We start from the raw sequence: 16,577 nt of genomic DNA on the forward strand, positions 1-16,577 counted from the left end.
GATGCAGCTCGATCGTTTGTTATAAGTGTGTAGACAGGAAGTGTTGGGATACGTCGGATTAATAACACAAAGTGGTAGCCAATTAAATGTGACCCGAAGGATCCCGAAGGACAACAAATATCGCTAAAGAAAAGCCCAAAATTTTAATGAGGTAGCACAAATGGAATACATCGGAGAAAAGGGGTTGGGAAATGCCGCATTGAAGGGCAGACAATTGCAGCCAATAGGTAGAGCATAGGCGGTAACCCGACAAGACATGATGGCCTAGAGGAGATAACCTAGAATAAGTTCTTTATGTAGTTTAAAGAATTGACGGGAGAAAAGCATCAGGCTTGGGAGCTCCGACCTTAGCTCCAGGCCTTGGTATTTTGCGTAGAAATGAGACCAATGGCGCAGAGCCATTAACAAAGAAATTTGGCATGCGAAGGGCTTAGTGCCCAAATTCGTAGCCAATGGTTATAGAGACCGAGTTCTATGGTAGAAAATAGTTAAAGGGCCTTAGCAAAAGGGGCTTAATTCAAAATTTGATGGAACTATCAGTTTGGCAGCAAATTTGGTAGCTAAGCCAAAGTTAATTTTGGATAAAAATAACGAAGCTCTACTAAAACCTGTTAAAAAGCCATAATTTCTAGAATTAGTTAAACAACTCATTTTACTTGGTATTGATGATGGTGGAGATGAAACTGAGAACCAAATGGGGTTAGGGTTTTGCTTGAACTCTGAAGAATTTAGCAACTACGGACGCCCATGCCTGCACCTTCCAACCCTCCCATATGACAGCCCCGTATCTTACCTCACACCGCCATTGATCCATCACGGTTATCCCTTCACTTTTACTGGCTAGGTTTTACCCTCACCCTCCTCAACTCTACCTCGCCTGCTCTCGCTCACAACAATGACAGACATCCCTAGGTTTTGGAGGGAGCTAGTGCGGGAAAATAGTGATGGTTATGTAGGAGCTAGTTGACTACTCGGAAGACCCATTAGCGAGTACCTCCATTTGGACATCCCCCCAAGTAAATCCGGAAAGTGGCTACCCCTACAGTTGTGAGTTCTCTTACACCGTTGCTTCGCTGCCCTCGATCTCAGGGCCTTCATGTTCAGTGAGTACCCTCTCGGAGATCTCCCCCTCCTTGCCGGACCTCACTGCTCAGTCTCTATCATCATCCACCCTAAATTTTGTGGACCAAACCCTGGAACATAGCTTCGGAATATTCGTGGAGGTTCTCACTTCCTTTCCACCTTCTACCGACTCTCGTGTCCCTTCGGTAGCTCATTCCAACAAATATGTAGCCATCGCACTATGGCATCCAGTGCCACCCTTCACAGCCCCCCCATATGGAAATATTACTGAGATTCCCCCCATCTCTGGAGTTTTCCTAGCTGAGCCCCTTTTGGACATCCCTATACCTGTGTCAAACCCTTCCCAGGGTGACTCCCAGCCTATTTTTCCCGATGATAGATCCCGAAGAGCTAAAAAACAGAGGGTTTTGAAATCAATGGGCATCGAGGTCTTCCTGTGTTTAGGTGAGGAATTTCAGTGGAGCGAAGCCATGGACACAGCCGACCGATTTTTGGTTGGAAGAGTCAGGTATTGGTTCTACAATGCCTCAAGACTGAAGCAGTGGGCGACGGAGGTTGGGTCATCATCTGGCTGAACCATAGTTTGTCCAAACCTTTGTCAGAGGATGGTTCGCACTTTGCTTCGCTAGGGTAGAGCGTACCAATTGGGTACTCTTAATGGTTTGGAATCTGAAACATGCACCAGTGCTCCTTCGTAGGTGGACTCCCCTCTTTGATCAAGAACGGGAACAACTTGGAGCAAGCCCTCTTTAGGTCCGGCTACCTGGCCTGCCTTTACAGTTTTGGTCAGAAGACATCTTCAGGCACATAGGAAACTCCCTGGGTACTTACCTGGAGCATGACAAATCCTATCTCACGACAGGCAGGATGGCATATGCAAGAATACTGGTACACCTAGACACCATCGATGGACTACAGGAATACATCACAATTAAATGGCATAATTTCTCTCGGAGACAGAATTTGGACTATGAAGGGGTTCCTTTAAGATGTAGAATATGTCACAAGGTGGGGCATCTCTATCAGGACTACCCTCTTAACAACAAGAAATCAAATGGGAATGCAGGATGGATAATACCCCAAGGACTATACAAGAAAAGGGGGAGCAGCCCCCCCGCGGAGAAGTAGGGACTCAAGCTGAACCGACACCCTCAGACAAGGTCCTCTCTCAGGAGACCTTGAAGAAATGCAGCAGGCCTCCTCTTCTACCTCCCTCTCCTCCTCTCACTAGGGCAAGGGTGGCTACTGGGGCGATGGTTTCTTTGGGTATGATTTCCTCTTCTCCTAACCCTTCTCATTTGTTTACATGTGATAATTTTCACGCACTTTCTTCTGTTGATAAGGATTATGGAATTGGAGATACTCTTCCTGTCTCCTCCATGGTCTATCCCTTTCGCACCCTCGCTTCCACTTTCTCTGTCACTCCCCCATCTCTCTCGGATCTCCCTCCCTCAATTACCCCGATTCCTGAAACATGGCCTCCCTCCCCGCGCTATCAGAATCGATCTAAGGAAAAGCAAAAATTAAAGGTCTCTGATCATTTCGGACTAGACCTTATTCTGACCCCCTTTCCTCCTAAGCTACCAAGGGGTTGACCCACCTCCCTCCCAAAGGCACAAATCTAGGCCAGAAACGAGATTTCCTTGGGCAAGCAATCAACCATTCACAGGGCACTTAGAGCATCAAACCCCTCATCTGACCCCCCCCATGAAGATTGTCTCATTCAATTGTAGAGGGTTAGCTAGGCCCGATAAAAAACTAGCCCTTCGAAGATTGATCTATCCTACTCCTGTCGATGTCATCTTCCTTCGAGAAACCTTAGGATCAACTGATTCTGTTACAAATCTCCTTGATTCAATGTTCCCTGGATGGACCTTTATAGGCCTCGATGCTAATGGACAATCCGAGAGACTGGCCTTGGGATACAACAAGCGTTCCATCAATCTCTGTAACTGTTGGGGAGGCCCAGGGTACATTGGGCCAGACTTTTTCTCAGCTGATCTGGGTTTAGAGGTGCGAACCATCAATGTATATGGGCCGTGCCAACATAGGCCTACCTTTTGGGAACATCTCCTTAGCTCAAAAGTATTGCAGAAGGATTTCATAATCATGGGAGGGGATTTAAACTTTTCCATTGGTCACTCTGAATCCTGGGGACACCATGCACAACTGGACCCCTTATCTGCCTACTTTGATAATTTATTGGATTCACATAACCTATTAGACATACCCTCTGCCAAATTGCTGCCTACCTGGAGGAACAATAGAGTTGGGGAGGACTGTCTTGCCCGAAGACTTGATTGTTTCCTTATCAAGGAAGGACTTCTAACCCTGGGTCTACTCCATAGACAGTGGGTGGGATCGGAAGGAATCTCTGATCATCTGCCTATATACATGGAGATCAGTTGGGGGCCTCAAAAACCCAAGGCTACTTTCAAGTCCAACTCCACTTGGTTAAAGGATCCCACCTATGTGCATATGATCACAGACTTCTGGAAGTCGCATCCCCCAGCTGCTGGTGGGAACATAGCAGAGGGTTTTGCACACAACCTTATCGAGATGAAGAGGCTCTCCAAAATATGGGCTCATAACAAGAGAATAAAGGATGATCAAACCCTAATGAATGCAAAAAAGGAAATTGTTGAGTTTGAAAATAGCTCGGGCGGGGTCTACAGATCGAATGAACATAAGGACAAACTCACTGAACTATATGCCACCAGGGGAAAAATTCTTAAGGATCGCAAAGAAGCATGGAGGCTGCGAAGTAGGGTGATCTGGCTACATGAGGGAGATGACAATACAAAATTCTATCATAAGTATGCAAATGGCCGGAAAGCTATTAATACCATCTGGCAGCTCTCGAATGAGCAAGGCCTCCCTGTAAACACCTTCCCCCAGCTGGCATCTTTGGTGTCCTCTCATTTCAAACAGATCTACAGGCCCCCCCAAATGTAAATCTTACTGAAATCATACAAGTAGCCCAATTATTCCCTCGATTTGTGGAGTTGGAGGAAGGGAGGGAACTGACTAAGGAAGTCACTATAGGTGAATTGGAAGCCACTCTCAAATGGTTTAAAAAGGACAAGAGTCTAGGGCCGGATGGATGGTCGATCGAGTTCTACCTACCCTTCTTTGAGACCCTAGGGGAAAACCTCCTCAAGGTAATTGAAGACTCGGGAATAAATGGTAAGATGCATGAATCCTTCACCTCTACCTTCATCACCCTCATTCCAAATTCCAACAATCCATCCACCTTATGCAATTGCATATATAAGATCATGGCTAAGATCATAGCCAATCGAATGCAGCCCATTCTATCCACCCATATATCACAGGAGCAATTCACCTTTCTACAAGATCGACAAATTCATGAGGTAGTGGGAACTGCCTAGGAGGTCTTGCACTCACTACACTCCAAGAAAATCAAAGGTATGATACTAAAGGTCAACCTCTCTAAAGCTTTTGATAGAGAAAACTAGTTGTATATTAGAATGCTTCTAACCCACCTAGGGCTTCCTTTCGATTTCATTAAATGGATTATGGGCTGCATCACTAACATACCATTTAGTGTTCTAATCAATGGAGTGGCTACACCATTCTTTCATTTTGAAAGAGGTCTCCGACAGGGATGCTCCCTATCTCCTCTAGTTTTTCTCCTGATCATGGAAGGGCTTAGTAGGCTTGTTAAAGAAGAGTTCAGAAGGGGCAGATTGCAGGGTATAAAGATCACAGAAGGGTGCATATTGACTCATTTTCTTTTTATGGATGATGTCTTGATATTTCTTAATGGAAGCATAGGGGATTTGAAAAACATGAACAACACTTTCAAACTATTCCAATCAACCACTGGTATGACTGTTAACAACAAGAAGTCGACCCTCACAGAGGCTGGATGTTCCCCATATGAAATTCATTATGCGCTGAAAAGATTTCAGTTCACTCTACTTAGATTGGAGGAAGGGCTTAGATACTTGGGCTACAAGTTGAAGCCTTTGGGGTATAAAATAGCAGATTGGACATGGCTTATTTCTAAGATGGAGAAAAGACTCAATATTTGGTACTACAAATACCTTTCGAGGGTGGGCAGAATCATACTCATCAAAGCTATCCAGGAGGCCACCTCGGTCTATTGGATGTCTTTGGCATGGTTTCCTATGGGTATACTCTCTAGGATCCAAGAATTATGCTATAGATTACTTTGGAAGGGACAACAGTCAGGTAGAATATTTGCATGGGTCAAGTAGGAGGCACTCAATTTGCCCAAGAAACGGGGAGGATGGGGCATCAAGGAATTAGAGGATTTCTCCTTCGCTCTGGCAGCGAAACTTGGATGGCAGATTGTTACATCAAATAGCCTATGGACAAGGGTGGCTGTATCAAAATACATCGCCCCTATAAACTTGATGGACTGGCTAATTCAACCTCAAAAACTCCGCTCAGGGGTATCAATTATATGGAAGGCTATAATAAAATCTTTGGACATCATCAGAGCTGGCATCACATGGAAAATACAGTCTGGAATGGTTGTGAGGATAGGAATGGATCCATAGATTGGCTGTGGGAATGCCCACAGGTTTCTAGAAGAACTCAGAACTTTTCTCAGAGATATCAATATTACCCATATCGGCCACATAGCGGACCCCGAACACACAACTCCATTTCAGCAAACCTGGAAATCAGGACCAGAGAATAAACATTATACATAATGGAAACAACAGTGGAATGCATACATCGAGGCTCTCACTGAGTCTCACATCCGGATTAGCGAAGGGGAAGATGAGGTTATATGGGCACTCTTGAAAGCTGGTAAATATACCCCAAAGGATGGATACCTTGTGTTAGTCAAAGAACGCCGTCCACATGTCATAGAGTCATGGTGGAAGAATTTGTGGAAGCTTAAGGTCCCCCCTAGGAGCAAACTTCTCATGTGGACCATACTAAAAAATAAAATCCACACATGGGATAACCTTCTCAAGAGAGCCCAGCACAACCCTTTTTGGTGCCACCTCTGCAAATGCAACACCGAATCTGCCTGCGATTCCATCCTCGACCAGGTGGCTTGGTATTAATGTAAAGGAGGCTTGGACATTTTGGTGGTTAGGAACTATCCCAAAAAAGCTATGAAACCTACCATTACTCATTTGCTGGGGAATATGGATCGCCCGCAACAAACTCATTTTCCAAAATGACTCTCCACATTGGCCTTCCATTGCCTCCTGTATCCTATCCGATTACTGTCTCATCCCTAATGATGAGGAGATGGCACGACCCCGAAGCATTGTTCTTGAAACCATAAATCATTCAAATCCTTGGGATTTATTTGATGTTTCCGCACAGGAGGAAGGGTGCAGTGGAGGGGCCATTCTATACTTCAGTGCTTCCCATTACTACCATATACAAATGGGATTAGGTTGGGGTACGAATAATTTCGCAGGACTATCCTCTGCAAAGTTCCTTATACAATTTTCCCTGGAAAACCACTGTAGATATCTACAACTCTTTGGGGACTCAAAAATTGTCCGTGACTGGTTAATCAAAAGAACTAGATGTTCTGCATAAACTTTGAGACATATTCTAGACGAGGCTCATCGACTTATTACTTCTTTTGACACATTTGCATGCCATCACATTTTCAGGGAACAGAATGCAGATGCTGATAGATTATCCAAAGAAGCTATGGACAGGCCTTCTGGCACTTGGATAATCTAGGAACAAGGGGAGGGGGCCTATTATCAGTACTACCATTGACCTTTTATGGACGTAGATGTTTAGCAAGCTCACGGAAAGCATGCTTACATGATTATATTTTTTGCCTTTAAATTTCCATCTGTAAATATTCATAGCTTTTTGTTTACAACAAGAATAGTGTGGACACTTTACATGACTACAGTTATTTTATGATAAAACATTATGCCGAATACATTAGAAAATGATGTCTCCCTACATGGAAACAAGGCATTAATATTATATCTATACTAGAAATCTTATTTATCTGTCAGGCATTTCCCTTCTTACAACATAGGCATTTTTCATATACAATATGTAATTTTCTCACTTAATGAAAATAACGTTTTTCCAAAGGGAAAAAAGAAGAAGCTAAGTATAACTTGTAGAAAAGGTTTGTTGAAGGTTGAGAACTTGGTGAACACAGTCAGAGGACTGAAATAAATAGGATAAACAAAAAAATAAGAATGCATGCAGAAATCAAGGAAAATCAAAGAAGGCAAAAATAACAAGCCAAAATTCTATAAAAGTAGGCTTGAGCAAATTGGTTGAATGATATGAATAGAGAAGAGATATGAATTCTGTGAGCGAGTTGAGGTGAAGCTTCTGGTGATTAAAGACTGCTGAAGGTGTTGGTGATTGACGAAATTATTTAATTTTGAAGGCATAATTGGAAGTCATTGTTTCTAGTGTAAAACTGGATGAAATATGAACCAGTGAGTGTCAAGCAAGTTGTAGCTTGCAAATCAAGGGTTGGTGCTCCTTCCAATGCGTGTTGGTAAATAGTTTGGGTTGAATCTCCATTTGGTTGTAGCTGATAAATTATGGAGTTGTATATTCCTGCTTGTTGTAGCCAGAGAATTGTAACAATAAGTTTTAGCTTGCCTTGAGAATGAATTGAAGAGAAATTTTGAAAAAGTTATTTGTTCTTTGTGTGTTCCATTGATTCTGATATTGTTTCCTATCATATTTAAATAATTTGTTGAAGTATTTATGGTACCCTATTGTTCTTGCACAAAGTAAAAGAAAGTTTTTAATTTGGTAAAAAAATCCTACAATACTGATTCACCCCCCCCCCCAGTATTACCCTGGTTTCCAACACACAAACAGACACACATATATATAGTAGCATGCACACCATGTGAATTTCAATAACTCCAAACACATAACATATGTGTCATAGAAAACATTGTAAGCACATGAAATTTATGAAAATGCCATCACCCATAACTGCATAAAAATACTTTGTAAAGGTGTAAAATCAACACATTTTTTGACCATATAAATGCATATGGAATACCTTTATTTGGCAATGTGTTCAACATTATGAAACACATAAGATATAAGATAAAGCCAAAATCCTTCACACGTTTTGAGATGCTATATATATATATATATATTTGCAAGCCTGGCATCATATGTTTATATTTCCCTTTTTTTATTTATTTTTTATCTATTATACCCTTAGAAAAACTTTTGCCTCCATCCAAGTATGGTCACAAACTAAACATGGAAAAGACTATGAAGTATCTATTTTTTAAACATTATTGCATATAACAATTGGTTTTCTTAAGGTAGGGTCCCACCTACTAGTTTCATTTTTCTTTATATATGCATTTATTCTTAAATTCCGACTTCAATTTTTCTTATTAATGGAATGGGAAGACACTTGCTATGGTTAGAGAATTTTTTTATATTGACATGCATCAACATTGGCAACTCCACAAGGTGGATTGCATATTGCAGACTATAACTTAGTAATTTCTGGTTATAGACACTTTATGGATGACATTGCAAATGAGTATGATGTTAGCTGTCATTAGGGACAATAAGTAGGGGATGTGAGAAGCGGGATGAATAAGACCATACCCAAGGTGGTCTATCGACGGTAATGATAAGGTAGATAAATCTATTTCACAATCCAACTCTTGGATGAAAGAAAAGGTTCCTTGTCCCTAGAATACGACTTTTGCTGATGAAAGTTTAAAAATGTCAGCATATTAATCTTCTAGAGAAATATAGCTTATAACACGTTATATTAGAGAATGTGTTGTTGTCTAATTAGAAATACTTTCCAATTCGTAGTCAAAATATTAAAATAAATCAGTCTTATCAAAATTAAATACAAAGTAAAGCTTTATAAAGCATAAGGTAGTAGGCAAGACAACAAAAAAGAAATAGGGTACTAAATCTGACTAAAAGTAGCCAAACAATAGCAAAAACAGGACTACAGAAAACTTAATCAAACTACAAGTAAATATAAAAAGAGATAAAAGGAAAATAAATAAGTTAAAATATTTACAAGTGAAAATGGTGACCTTGAATATTTATTTGTGTGCTACCTCTACGTATGGCTTGAGATGAGAGCCATTTGTAGTGTGGGGCATGATTTAGGTTTTAACCCTGTATAGAAATTACCCGCATACGAATTCTAAAACACAAAAAATAAACAATGCGAGAGCATAACACATAAAACACATATACACAGAGATTTTCCTCTGGATCCCAAAACTGGGACTACCAGCTTTGATTTTTCATTATATTCCTTTCAATGTTACAATACATATTTGTACATGCCGAAGAATCCAATACCATGGAACGAAAACCATCATGTCCAAAACCATAGGTAGATTTGCCCAACCTAATATAGGGTCCATTTTTTGTTTGTTTGTTTGTTTTTTTTTTGTCGGGGCACTACCTCAGACCTCGTAGAGGGGGGCTACCTGTTCCCCTCATACCCCCGAACAGGGGGGCTGCCGCCCCCCCTGTGACCCCCCGCTGCACAATCGACGCAATGAAGGGGGGCTCCGCCCCCCCTCTAACCCCCTGGTTAACTACATCAGCTAGTCATGGAAAGAATATAACACAACCCAACAATGATATGATCATTATCATCTTTTAAAATATAGGAATTAGGTGTGACAATTGCATCAATCTTAAAGGGACCTGTCCATAACTTTTGAAACTTATGATCTTTACCCTTTTTTGTGTGTGTAGAGTCCCATAATAACACATTTTTATTGACAATGAAGCTAGTAGATTTTAAATGTTTTATCAAATATTTATTTACTATTTGCATTCTATGATTCAAATTATCGAGGGAATTACTGCACCATTCTTCTAGGGCTAACAAAGGTAACACTCTTTGAGCCATTAAAAAATGTATCATTTCTCAAATGCATAGTCAACAACCATATGAGATAGAGATCAACTACAAACACAAAGCATCAGTTGTATATTAGATCATGACAGGGAGCATCAAATGTACCACCCACACTACCATAAATATAAGTTTTAATTTAATTGATGTTGCATGTAAATATTATTCAACTGAACTTGTATTCTAAAGTTTTGTGTTGGCTACTCAGTTTCAACTTCTGGGCTAGACCATGTCTAACGAAATTTCCAAATTTCAACTTCTGGGCAAGGCCATGTCTAAATCGTTTAATGGTAAAAATACAAAACTATATATAGAGATAAAGGGAGAGCTATCATGTTGTTGAATAAGCTTATAAAACTTAGTACAAAATATATTTAAAATTGGTTTTAGAGACAAATAATTTGAACAATTGTTTGCCTGTTACAAGTTTTAAAGTTGTTTTAAAGTTTTTTTTTGACATTTTCTAGTCGAAAACTATAATGACTACTACAAACTCAACAATGTCTAGAATTACAAAGCTGCATCTATCTGTCCTCTCAGAGAAACACTTTAGTTGAAAACTATAATGACTTCTACAGACTCAACAATGTCTAGAATTACAAAGTTGCATCTATCTGTCCTCTCAGAGATACACTTTAGTTTCAGAATGGAAGCAAGCCCATCTCCATGTGTGTTAGACCATTTTCTTGCTGCTCATCTTCCTACAAGTCATTTGCAATCGACAGTAGAGAAAGCTAACAACAGCTAGTCATCAAATGCATGCATCTGAAAAGAGAGAAAAAAGACTGTGCTTGTTTAAGTTATTGGGTCAATTTTGATGTCATGGAAACTATTTAAAGAACAACCATTTTCATAAGATTTGGTAAATATTAAAACCATATAAACTATTTAAATAATGAACGTGTTCATATGAACTCGGTAAATTAATTTTAAAGTATCTCAAGAATAACATACAAATGTTGGTTGTTATATTATTGAACATTTTCAAAAATGAAAAAATATTGGTTGTTATGTTTTTGAACATTTTCAAAAGTAAATAGTCACAAGAGTGTAGATTTTAAATTAGTAGAAACTATTTAAATAACAACACTGCTTATAAGACTTGGTTAATTTTACAGTAGTAGAAACTATTTGGAAGTAGTCCATTATTTATTATGATAAAGACTGGAATAAACCATTTGCAAGAAACGATGTTCAAATCTTATTATATGCATACCTAGGTGCTGATACAATAGAGACCAATTTGAGTATTGTATTACAATGTGTTTGAAGGTTAAATAAATTTAGGGGAGAATGCATATACACCAACTTCTATCATCATCCAATTTCCATTGATATTCATGGGCCTTTTAGAGGCCCAACACAATGTAGTACACCAACGTTATTGGTAACGCTATCAACATAACATATTACACCAACGTTATTGGTAACACTATCAACATGCCAAAAATAACTCTGAAAGTCAAGCAAAGTTACCCATGAGTTAGTTTCTTTTATAGTAAATTAAAAATAAAAACAATAGAAGAGGACAACTTAATGTCAATATATGCCATGACCAGGTACTGCATTTAAAAAGGAAACCCAGTTAAGGCAAGGGGGTTTTTGTTTGTTGAGAAAAACTTCAACTTTAATTGTGCTCAATATATTTGGATGTACATTGTACTCTTTTGAAAAGAGTACATTGGAACAATGTCTTTTGGAAGAGCTTCCTGGTGCACCGTAAAAACAAAAATAAGATAAAAATCAGTAAGTGGGCGATGAAGAAAAGTTTTTCTTTCTGATGAGGCAGGAAACAAGATTCTCGTGGGGTGTATGTGAACATTAAATGTAGCGTAGAAATAAATTCTCTCTTATAATAAGGTCTTCTCTGGTACCATACTTGTACAATGGAGACGTGAAGTAACACCCCCCTTAAACCAACCACAATAGAAGTTGTTTCCATTAGAAGTAGTCCTGTAAGAAATCTAAAAACCATTGCAAAAGTTGCAACATAATTCCCACATGCTATGATCCTTGGTTGCAAATCCATGAACATACTTGTCAATAAGTAATCATAACAAAACTTCAGAACAACATGTAAAGACAGTTATGATGACACCATTCTCACAATTTACTGCTTCTGAAAATTTCTCTCAACATTTTGGGATAATTGTCTACCTCAATTTCATATCTTTCCCATGCATAATTTTTCCTTTTTCTCAACTACACATACAAATAATTTACCTTAAGTACTAGAACTTCAACAACTTTTTAGGCCATCCTAGAGATTTAGAAATTGAGTTATTTTATGCAATTAATGTTATAATTTAGAGACTTTAAGATTGGTCCCAAAAAAACATGTCCCCTTCCCTTGCAGTTTTGGATAACTGTCTACCTCAATTTCATATCGTTCTCATGCATATTTTTTCCCTTTTCTCAACTACACATACAAAGAATTTACCATCAGTACTAGAACTTCAACAACTTTTTGGGCCGTCCCAGAGATTTAGAAATGGAGTTATTTTATGCAATTAATGTTATAATTTAGAGACTTTAATATTGGTCCCAAAAAAACATGTCCCCTTCCCTTGAAATCCTATGGTATCAATCAATTTCAATTCCCTTAAAAAAAAAATCTTAACAAATATCTGGAAAAATTGGAGCTCTTAGTACACCACTGAAGAATATTTACCCATGTAGGAAAAATGGGAGTACAACTAAAAAATAATATAAAATTTCGAGGAAAAGGCATACCCAAACTAAACATGGCCATGCCGAGACCTACATCAGACATGATTTCTATTGATTTCATCACAATTCTCGGCATATCAACATGCCACCTACAATGATCATACAAAAAATCCATATGAACAGTTTGAAAGCTGATTGATACCAGATCTGATTCAATGTTCGTAGATTAATAAAATGTAGTATACCTGAAAGAAATGAGTGCCCATATGAGGCCTATTACATTGGAATACATGTTGGGATTTCTAATGAGTTTCCTCCAGACCATGATGAGAATAAGCCTGCTCATGACACTTGCAGGGGGAATATATTTATGTTCTTGTCATGGACTTTTGGGTGTAGCTCTACAGTGGAGTTGGATCCAAATTTAGAAAGGTTGGGACCTTTCTTTTTGAGAGGGATTGATTCATTCCCCTGGGACATAGTCTTGTTGCCAAAGCTGAAATCTTCTCGGACATATTCTTTATAAGGTTGTTGGTCATGACAAAGTTCTGGAAAGCCTGTAACAATTGAACAAAGCCCATTAATGAACTTAAATCACAAAATTGAATAACTAATTGACTTTATCACCATTCCCCACAAGTCACTGACATTGGCAGACAAATATATTAATGAACTTAAATCACAAAACTGAACAACTAATTGAATTTATCACCATTCCTCATAAGTCAGTGGCATTGGTAGACAAATACAATAAACACAATAATCTAACTCAAATATGGGGGAATCGAGCGAACATTTTCTACAAGTAACTTACTCAAACAAAAACTTTGAATTAAACCTAAAAAATACCTCAAATCATTCACTCAACTGCCTGCCTATGACTAAAATGGCAAGAACATGGCAATGGGTGCCTCTCGCATTCCGTGGGAAAAGATTATTTAATATGCAGAAAAACCTTTGATAACAAAAAATTATTAACATACTTATCTCTCATGCCATTGGACACTAAAATCTAGACCATAAAACTCAATCATTTACCTCACGCCCATCTCCATATGCTCAATTTAGAAGGCAAACCCAATGAACTATATGACTTATTCACGAATAAAGATATATTAATCTATATCCAATATACATATTTTTTTTGGCAACTATATCTCTCATATTGGAACAATTATGAGTTCATGAGAAGAAAAGTAGAACAAGATGTCTAAGAGTATTCAAAATCAATGTATTTATGGGCATTATTCTAGAGATACAATCTCCGTAAGAATGAGCCCCTTGTTCGAGATAATGATGGGCTTTCAGACTTTGATTACACAAAAAGATGATTGATGGCAGATGCATTAAGTTTCATTCAAATAAAGCAAATATCTTGCAAATCTCATAATCAAATAGATGGTTTACATACGTTAGTTAAGAGATCTTCTTATCTCCATTCTCACTTGAGGATCTACTTATCTCCATTATCAGTTAGGTATTCCATAATGAAGTTGAAACCTTGAAGGTTTAGAAAATGTCAAGCTAAACCTTGAACTAATTCAGTGCAAAACCAAATATGACTTAAAAAATTAAAACCCGAGATATTAAATAAACACAATCACCTATAAAAAGCCATTGTCTCATTGGCAATAATTTTTCCAAAATTCATCAGAGAAACAAATCACTAATAAATTATTTTCCTTAACATCATACATGTTACTATTTAGTGTTTCCTTTCTCTCCAATTTATCATATTTACGGTGATAACTTGTGGTATTTTCTGCAAAGCAAAAATTTAGAGGTAATTTATCATAATATGGCTAATATTTTCCCATGGTCTCCAATATCCTACATTTATGATGCTTGCCAATATTTTGTTGATCCTAATATTTATAACTCTAGTTATATGCACATATGGAAGAGGTTATCAACATTTCATATGCAGATTCTAGGAGGACATTTCTCTCATTTATCACTTTCATAAGTTAGAATTCATCTTCTAGTGTTGTACATCCCACATGTTTTGTTTCTCTGGCACCCTTTCCATTCTATGGGGAGCATCATATAAGCTCCAAGTGTGATTAATGTATCACAAAAAGGAATTTTAGCAAGAAGTAAGCATGCAACTAGTATGTTCTGGCTATGCAAGAAGAAAAGTTTATGAAATGCATGGAGACAAAATCCAAGGCTTTCAAGTGAAAACATGCCTCGAAATATGCAGGATAGATGTTTGAAGCAACAATAGGCACATATATATTGCAAGGATGCTGCTGCAAGTTCATTTTCAAGTTTTTCCTTAGCTCAAGGAAAAATTTGAAAATGAACTTGCAGCAACATCCTTTGAGTTCCTAAGGTTTCAAGGGAAAACACAAAATGTTATGCAGTTGTTGAATGTCAATGATTGTATTGACTTAGTGTAGGATAACCCAAGTATTTGGTTGGATGTGAATTATGAAGACGGGCATGTCCTCTCCTTTTATGAAACTTTAATTGTCAATAATGTTGCATTAAGTAACTACATGATAAAATCCAATGTCTCTAGTAATGTAATAATTTAATAAGTGATAAAGAAACTAGGGATCTATGTTACAAAGCTTGAATTCCATATCAATATGTGTATGAAACATACTACACAAATGTAAAGGGACATAGTCACTTTAAAGACAAGCCAGTTCGCTTAGCAACATTTTTGACAAAACTTTTGTCATGTATGTAGTGGTGATCAATATCCCTCGAGCATGCAACATGCTCTTTTCCAAAAAGTGGACATCCAAGCTTGGAGGTAATATTCAGTTTGATATTTATTATACTAATATCCATTGAATGCTAATAAATATTTGAGAGTGAATGGTAAACAACAAAAATTCCACAAATTACCAAATGACCTTGTATAAACAACTGTATGATTGTTTTTGAATATACCAAGGAATTCTATCAATTTGCAATTCAATTCGGACTAGACGAACAACAAGACCAAAAAATGGCAAGGAGGGAACAAGTTTGAAAGAAAAAGAAAATAAAATTCAAGCTTAGGAGAAGATTGTAAGCAAGTTTCCTGAAAAATTCTTACTCATAGGTTAACAAACAACCTTGTATAGACAGGTGAAAATAACACAAATATATGATTGTTTATGAATACACTGAAGACTTTTATGAACTGGAAAACTGATTTGGACTAGCTAAACAAGAAGACCAAAGAGTACCAATATTTCTAACTTGTAGAAGAGGCCTTTCAAATTGATTTGAGAGTAGAAGAAAAACTAGTTAGAAAACATCAAGTATTATGAGAAAGAGGAATAATCACAAGTAAAAGAGGACAGATGAAGTACTTTTCAAATTCAAAATGAACTATGTACTAATATTTTGATCTTGTAGAAGAGGCTTTTCAAATTTCTTTGAGAGTAGAAGAGAAGCTAGTTAGATAACATCAAGTATTATGAGATAGAAGAATAGTCATAAGTAGAATAAGACAAACCAAGTATAGGATGAGGTAGAAGCCATCACAAATAATTGGACACAAAGCATGTGAATTCCCAAAAAATCAAAATTCAAAATGAAGGAATGATGTTAGAATTCGTTTACACAAACAACAAAATGATTGGAAATAATATTAACAAAATTAAGTAAGAACAAGGTAAGAATTTAATTGTCAAAAGAGTGTTGTTCATTAAAGCCAAAAGATCAATTAGTGGAAGAAAAGAAGTTGGAACAAAGAAAGGCCATCTTTGACCCCAATTGGAAACATTGAAGATAGTGGTTTTTCCTGTTAGCACTAATTCTTATGGCCTTGGAGCTGATATAAAATTTCAAAACCAACCCACAAAAATCATCAAACATTTAGGAAAATATGCCCTATGTGTCACTGGAAAATCCTCCTCTCTATTTTGGTTGGTTCTTTCCAACCTCAGAGGGGTGTCCCTGACGATTGTACTTATTGTTCTAACCTATAAATATGTAA

At 37.8% G+C, this 16,577-nt stretch overlaps 1 pseudogene; it reads right to left on the bottom strand.

Moving 5' to 3' along the window:
• Positions 1 to 11,316: 11,316 nt before the first annotated feature.
• LOC149222272 (putative auxin efflux carrier component 1b) overlaps positions 11,317 to 16,577 on the bottom strand; it is a 28,411-nt pseudogene continuing 23,150 nt past the window's right edge.

The sequence above is a fragment of the Pinus tabuliformis genome, chromosome Q (assembly GCF_031772625.1).
Source record: "Pinus tabuliformis cultivar Carrire ecotype Pingquan chromosome Q, CPIR1, whole genome shotgun sequence".
Taxonomy (NCBI): domain Eukaryota; kingdom Viridiplantae; phylum Streptophyta; class Pinopsida; order Pinales; family Pinaceae; genus Pinus; species Pinus tabuliformis.